General features: G+C 56.0%; 1 non-coding gene across 1 annotated transcript; it reads right to left on the bottom strand.

Annotated features, from left to right (window-relative positions):
* Window positions 1-6,939: 6,939 nt before the first annotated feature.
* Window positions 6,940-7,107, bottom strand: LOC150013811 (U1 spliceosomal RNA). The gene has a single exon (XR_016511024.1). It is a non-coding gene; the product is annotated as a U1 spliceosomal RNA (small nuclear RNA).
* Window positions 7,108-7,895: the final 788 nt, after the last annotated feature.

Below are 7,895 nucleotides of genomic sequence, written 5' to 3'. Positions count from 1 at the left end.
GCTTCAGGAGGAGCTGGTGCCTATCCAAAGGGTTGCGTACAAACAACCAACGACAAGGGTCTGCCTATTCAACGGCACACTGCTTTATGTTGCAGGATCAGGAGTGTTTCCCAGGAGCCCCTTCCAGCTGGTGACCTTGCAGAAGCTGCCTGAGGAGCCCTCCATTATTAAGGACACGCTTCCCTGTCCCAAGCTCTCTTGAGCTCATGTGTCAGACTCAGAAATAGCTTCAGGGGAGGGACAGGCATCCAACTCCCAGGTCTAGGTAACCATGTCATCCTTCTTGCCCTTCTGAGACTCAGTTTCCCCAGACACAGGAGAGGAGAGCCCAGAACCCAGGGACCTGTTCTGGGTCAGGCAGTGAACCAGGTGCTGCCAAGTGTGGAACGACCTCTGTGAGCTCAGGTGCCGGCTCACAAGGGGCAGGCATGAGGAAGTCAGTGTCGCTGAGCCGGTTAAATGGCCGGTGACTGCCCGTGCCCCCAACCCCAGTCCCTTCTGTGTCCACCAGGCGCTTCTCTCAGGGGCCCCCTTTTCAGGCTGTGAATAGACAAGGGTGATGGGGACAGGCAGGTGCTGCTGCAGCCTCATCGCACAGATGGGGGACCCAATGCTGCAGAGGTGCGCAGGGACCCACTGGCTCGGGGCCTCACTGCCAGAAAGACGCCGAAGAGGGATTCGAACTCAATTCGATCTCATTCCACCCCCGAAGCTCCTAAGCTCTCCAGCTCTGTGGGCCTATAACTGAGTGTCCCACTGATTGATTAACTGATTGACTGATTACCTGCTAGGGCTCCACCTCCAGCTCCCACTGACAGTTGAAGAGCCTCCAAAATCCCAAACAGGCGCTCCCCACCCCACAGCAGGGTAGGGGGTGGGGCCGGGGCGGGGCTCCAGCAGCTCCCCGCCCCCGCCCGCGCGAGCCGGATAGTTAATCCGCAGCCCCCGCAGTTTAGCTGTTCGCCTGCTGGTTGCCGGGGAAACGACCTCTCCCCTTCCGGCCTTCAAAGGGGTCCCCCCTCCCCGTGTCGGCCCCACCGGTCCCCGCGACCTCCAGCCCCGGGATCAGGGGGAGGGAGCTGGGGTCCCCGGGTAGACGAGAGTGGCGGGGGAGGACAGAGACACGGAGAGACACCCACAGATGGCGAGACAGCGAGGGGGAGAGACAGGGACAGAGGCGCCTGCAGGCCGGGGAGACGCAGGCGGCGGAGAGAAGGGAGGGAGGGGGAGAGGCGCAGGGAGGCGCGAACACTCCCCGCCCCCACCCCGTGCGCGAGATGGAGACGGAGAGGGCGAGGCTGGAGGAGAACGGCGGAGGGAGATGGGGGGAGGTGGGAGGGCCCCCCAAAGGGAAAAGACAAGGGCCAGCAAGGGGGAGAGACTTGTGAAAATAAATATTTATAAATTGAGAGTTTCTAAACTCTTTTTGCATTTTTGCAGTAAATTATTCATCTGTGTATCTCCCTCTCTCCTACCTGTCTGCTTAGGGAGCTGCCAAGGGGGGGGTGCTCCTTTTTGAGCTCCCCCCTCCCTGACCTCGCCCTCTCCCTCTTCTTCCTCCTCCCCCACTCCTCCTCCCCTCCCTCCCTAATCCTCTCCTTCCTGCCCCTTTCTTCCCTCCCACTCTTCAACCCCCTCCGTTTTCCAGCCCACTAACGGCTTCTCCCCGCCCCCCCTTTCCTACGACGCTCCCCCTCCCCCGCCCGCCCCCCCTCGCGTTGGAGCCGGGCACAGAGGCAGCCGCCGCCCGCCGCCCGGAGGTGACCGGCTGCCACGCTCTCGAATTTCCTTCCCGCCTTAAATAAGAATAATCGTCCAAGTCAGCGGGGCTGGGATTAAAAAAACACTCGTCGCTGGCAGTCTGGCACCCCCAACCGGGACCACAGAAATCTTTCTCCGGAGGGCTGGGGACACTGGATGGGGGGAAGGTGGCAGCCGGGCGAGGAGGGCTGCGGTCTCCGGAGGGCCTGGGCGGGAGCCCGAGGCCACGCCGCTTCCACGGGGCCCAGACTAGCCCCTCGGCTTGCTGAGCCTCAGTCTCCCTCTCCGCAGGATGGGCCCAGGGGCTGACGGCCTGTTCTCTGGGGCCAGCCCGGCTCGCACATCCATGGGGGAGGCTGGAGGGTTTCAGGCCCCCCCCCAGCCGATCCCCACAGCGTATCGGGCACAAAGCGGGGACAGGGTACAAGTCATAAAGGCACGATGTGAGTCCCTAAACTCAGGCAAGGACACAGCCCCTCGCCATGGTGTGCCAGGTGGACAGGCCTTGAGCACAGGGCCTGCCTCAGTTTCCTCATCTGCAAGCTGGGCCGGTAATGCCCCCCCCCCCACCCGGACCAAGCACTAGGGTTCTCCCCCTGGGAACTGCTACTACCTGCTGTACGTGCGTCAGTGTCTAAGGTGTCATTTGCTCCCTGCTCCACGTCACCAGTGCCCTACCACCCCCTGCCCCCAACCCCCACGTAGCCTCCAGGTCGCCCAGAGGGAATAGCTGCAGGAGAGGAGGTTGGGAGCTCTTCTTTCTGAGCAGCGCGGGGCCGGGGGCGGGGGTGGGGGTGGGGTAGGGTCAGCACCTGGGAAGCCAGGGAGGCAGTGAACCCGAGCCTCCCCCCCACTGACACCAGCCTGGAAGTCACGAGCCAACGTCAGGGATCCGTACCTTTCCTCCCCACACAACACTGCAGGTGAAGGGTGGCCTCCACTCAGCTGGCCCTCCCCCGAAGGCTGGGCGAGCAGGCCTGGGTGTCAGGTCCTGGGTTTGAGTCCTGAGCCTGCTTAGCCCCGCCCCTTCCCACGAGGGGGTGAGAGCGCCAAGGTTGCTTTCAGGCCTCACCTGCTCGGGATCCTTCTTGTTACTACTGGCAACAACCGTTAAGTGCTGCTGGTCGGCTACTAGGTGCCCTGAGCTATGCTCGCGTTGTCCTTCCCATCTAGGGTCCAATGACTACTGTCCCATTTTACAGATGAGGAAGCTGAGGCTCAGAGTGGGGACTTGCCCGGGGTGAGGTGGCTGGACAGTGGCTGATGGGCGTTCTGGCTGGGTCTGGCTTTGGCGATGCAGAGGGACATCCTCAGCCGGCTCCCTGTTCTTCCCACAGGGACATCCTAGGCCATTCAGTGCCACCAGGAGGGAAGGCGGCTTTTGGGGTCAGAGTTGCCCAGTGTGCCCTAGTGTGATGATCCCAAGTCCTAGGGAACCTTCAGACCCACCAGGCTCTGAAGACACCTCTTCTTGCTGTCTTTCTATGCAAACACCGTGAGAAATGTGTGGGGAAAATGTCCCCTCTGGGTATCTATCTGCCCCCTCAACCTCCTGCAGCAGGTGTCACCCTTGCTGGCCTCAAGCCTTTCATAAGCCCTCGGGGGCACTGGGGGTGGGGCAGAGGACCGGTGGGTGGGCTCTCAGCTCACACTTCTGCCCCCTTCAGTAGTCACCTCTTGGGGAAGAGTTATTTTGAGAAGGAATAAGGCACAAAATTGAAAAGCAAAGATGGGTACAAAAAACCAGTTTGAAATCTGTTGAAAAAAAAATTAGGAGCCTTTAGGACAGAGAATTGTGGCCCCTGAAGTTCCTCCACTTATGTAACTCGGCTCTCCCCAGTTGGCACCCCAAGGGTAAGTGACAAAAACAAGACTGTGAGAGGCAAGTCCTCTCTGAGGACCCTCCGGCCCATAGTGCTTGACAGGTCATTGCATTCAGTCATTAAAACAGGCCCACCGGATGGATGCTGTCGTACCTGGTGTGGACCGGAAACTGGGCTCATTAGCCCAAGGTCACACAGCTAGTACGAGACTCAACTAGGACCCTCTTGGGTCTGTACGCCTCCAAAATCCACACCCTGACACTGACCCTTCTCCCCTGAAGAAACAGGGTGCCATTGGCTCTTGCCCTTGTCCTGCTTATGGTCAGTGCCAAGCCTTCCCCAAGGGCTTCTCCAGGGAGGATTCCCAGGCGCTCAGCCATGGCGAGATAGCCACGGTCCCCGGGCAGAGCTGCCCCTGAAGCCAGGGCCCTCTGCCGCCCTTGTGGGGGTGACAGCTGTGTTTGCCACTCCCAGAAGGATGTTGTCCCCAGTCTCAGAGCCCTTGTGCCTACAAAAGACCACACAGCAGTGCTGCTAGGTCCCCGAGCTCACCTTGTCCTTACAGCTCTCTCTCCCTTGTGTCTGGGTTGGCCTGGGTTCTGGGACCGCCGCCACCACGCTGTCCCCAATCATGCCCCTTCCAGAGGAAAGAAGGCCAGGTCAGTCCTGAGCTGCTGTGGCCCCTTCTTCCCTGAGCTGGAGGTCCTCCCAGGGGGTGGTTGATGAAAACAGCCTGGGGATCCCCCCCATCACCTCCCCTACTCCCCACCTCACCAGAGACACAGATGCCAGGACCGCCCAGGTCCAAGCTGGGGCCTGCTCTGCGCTTGGAAAAAAATGTGATGGCTGGTGGGTGGGGGTGGGAGACAGAACAACGGGGCAGATAGAGACCAAACTGCCTGGGGCTGGATGGGTCTCAGCTGTGGGCTGTGGCAGGTGAGGGGCGTGGGTGGATGGACCTTTTTTTGGAAGAGGAACCCATTAGCACCTGCTTAGTTGGTAGCACGCCCTGCAGGACCTTCTCCTTGGAGCTGGAGGAGCAACTTCAACCTGGAAGCAGGAATAGGGCAAGGCTGGAGGTGGGGATCGGGACTCAAGAGGAGGGAAGTAGTGGTGATTTTCAGACCCACCCTAGTGGCTCACATACCCTCCTGCGGTGAGAAAGGTGGAGATGTTCATTATCATTAGCAGGGGCGGTTAGAAATGTTTAGAATCATGCGTTAACCATGCTCATCTTGGAGTGGGGAGCACTGGTGATTTTTCACTTTCTTGCTTGTAGTTTTCATTGTTTGAATTTATTTATTTATTTATTTAACAATAAGGGTGTTTTTCTTTCCCCCCAAAAGAACGAAAATGTAAACATCAACAAGACTGAACTTTGCAAACATCGAGATGCCCTTGCAAAGAGATGAAGCCGCCGTGGAAGAGAAACCAGGTGATCGCGCTGCAAGCAGAGGAGCCAAAGCGCTGGGCCCGGGGAGTGAGAACAGGGGAAGCCAGGGTGAGTTCCAGAAACTCGGGAGAGGAAGCTCATAGGGGGGCATGAGTGCCTTTGAGGGGAACCAGTAAAGGAAGGTGTCTGGTGGGGAGCTGGGATCTTGGAGCCCAAGAAGACTCAGCCCAGACTGGGCCCAGAGCTCCGACGGTGCTCGCGGGGCAGCGGTGGGCAAGTGACGCACGCAGACCCCCTGGAAGCCAGTGTCTGCTGTCTGTGGAACGGGCACAGCAGAGCAGCAGTATTAGAACTGGGACCACGGAGTCTCCTCCTCAGTACCCCACGTGGAAACCCCTGCGACCGAGAACTCACCTGGTCCCTGGAATTCAGTGGCTTCCGTTAGTAACTATTCTTTTAAAAAAGTTTTTTTTTTAAATTTATTGATTTTAGAGAGAGAGAGGAAGGGAGAGAGAAAGACAGAGAAACATCAGTTTGTTGTCCCTCTGATTTATGCATTCATTAGTTGATTCATGGACTGTGCCCTGACTGGGGATCGAACCCATAACCTTGGCATATCAGGACGATGCTCTAACCAGCTGTGCTAACCAGCCAGGGTAGCAGCTATTCATAAAAGCTCCTTGTGACCCTGGAGGCAGCACCTGCTGCCAGAGGGCTGTCAGATTGTTTGATGCACCTACCCTTTGACCAAGCGATTCCATTTTTAGGAGTTTATACCACAGGAACACTCACACGGGTGACAAGGGAAAAGGCCCTGGAAATTCAGTGCATCACTGTTTATAACAGCAGAACTTTGGAAACCGCTCAGACACCCAACTGGGGGACTGATTATATAAATGTGAAGGCGCTGCCCAAAGACAGAGCGAGGGGTTGTGACAAATAACCTGCCTGCTTCTTCAAGGAGGAAAAAAGAACAAGAACCCTCATTTGCATTTTAAGAGGGGCACCTCCATATACACCTTACTATAAACACAGCCATGGGAACTGGTCACCCAGGCAGGGAGCTGGGGGTTGGGTAGGATGGGGACTAATTTCAGCTGGATACCCTTTTCTCTTTCACTCAGTTCACTGTGAGCATGTGTTCCCTGGAAACAGCCGTCACCGGCCTTCACGCCACTAGGACAGTGAAGAAATTTCCAGAGCTCACCCATAGCCAGTTCTGTCCTTTTTTCCCAGAACTCGCCACCCTGGGACCAGTGCAGGCCAGTGGCTCTTTTCTCTGCCTTCAGGCTTTGGAGATGGAGGTGCCACAAGACACAGACAGCCTGGATCCCTGAGTGTTCACATGGAGGCTAATCGCCCCGGAGAATTACCTGGACTCACAGACTTTGCTGGATACAAAACAAACTTTTGCTGTGTTGAAACACTTTGATGTCGGGCTCCTTTGTTACTGCAGCACAACCTAGCCTGGCTAACCGAAACATTCTGGCTCAAAGGATGCCTGGAGACCTTGGACAAGTCCCCTGACTTCTCCAGGCCTCCACTTCCTCACATGGACAGTGGGGCAAGGGGTCTTCCCTACCCTTACTAGGGCCTATGCTGCTCATGTTCCCAAACCCCAAAGGCCTGAGGAATATCTGTCAGCACACAGGGGTGCAGGGTACCGAGTGCTCACACTGGCCACTGGCCTGACCACCTCAGGAGCATCATGGAATCCTCTCAGTGGCCCCAGCAGGGAGGCACCATAATCATTGCCATTGCTCATGAGGAAACTGAAGCTCTGAGAGGTGAGGTCACTTACCCAGGAGCGCCAGTATCTGTGACTCCTATCTGCTCTAATGACAACTGCCATCTGGCATTGTAACTTATTTCTGATAAATGCAATTTAAAAGAAAGCCCACTGTTAACAACTTGAGAGAACTTAAAACAATTTTTAAATTTTAATTTTAATTTTAATTTTTCCAGGGGAGAGCGCGAACATAGTCCCCCATGACCACAAATTATGCAGTCAGGTTTCCCACATTTGGGGGAATCGCAGGGGTCAGCGCATCCGGAGTGCAATGGATAAGCTTCGCCCCGGGAAAGCCACATGCATGATCACGGATGGCATCTCCCCTGCCAGGTGAGTATAAAACAATTTTTATTTTTTTAATTTACCATCTTAACTATTTTTAAGTGCACAGTTCTATGGCATTAAGTGTGTCACATGTGCAGCCATCACCACCATCCATCTCCAGGACTCCGTACCTGTCAGATGACAGCTCCCCATCCCTCCGCCCCCTGCCATGTCTCTATGAATTTGCTCATTCTGGGGACCTCATATGAGCAGACTCATAAGTAGCTGTCCTTTTGTGACTGGCTTGTTTCACTTAGCATAGTGCCCTCAAGGTTCGTCCACATTGAAGCAGGTGTCGGGAGTTCCTTCCTTTTTAAAGCTGAATGGTATCCCATTATGTGGATAGATCACACTTTGTTTATCCGTCTGCGTGCTGATGCAGACACTTGAGTTGCTTCCTCCTTTGGCTATTATGAATAATGCCGCAATGGCGGGCGGACGTATATCCGAGACCCTGCTTCTAGTTCTTCTGGGTTTATACCGAGAAGAGGAATTGCTGGATCATCTGGCAATTCTATTTTTAAATTCTGAAGCACTGCCATGCTGATTTCCCCAGCATTTGCACTGTCTTTACATCCCACCTATAGTGTGTGAGCTTCCATTGCTCCACATCCTCGCCAGCATTTGCTGTTTCCTGCTTTTTGGTAGTAGCCATCCTAACAGGTGGTCTTGGTTTGCGTTTCCCTGGTGATCCCGGAGGGAATAAGGTCTTTAAACGCCACTGGTGAGTCCATAGTGCAGTCGCCTGGACCCGCTTCCACAAGAGGAAGCGGGGCCCCAGGTGCTCCCCCGCTGCTGCGGA

Source organism: Furipterus horrens, unplaced genomic scaffold (assembly GCF_987537825.1).
Source record: "Furipterus horrens unplaced genomic scaffold, mFurHor1.1.pri manual_scaffold_4, whole genome shotgun sequence".
Lineage (NCBI taxonomy): Eukaryota > Metazoa > Chordata > Mammalia > Chiroptera > Furipteridae > Furipterus > Furipterus horrens.
This window is presented reverse-complemented; position numbering and strand designations above follow the sequence as displayed.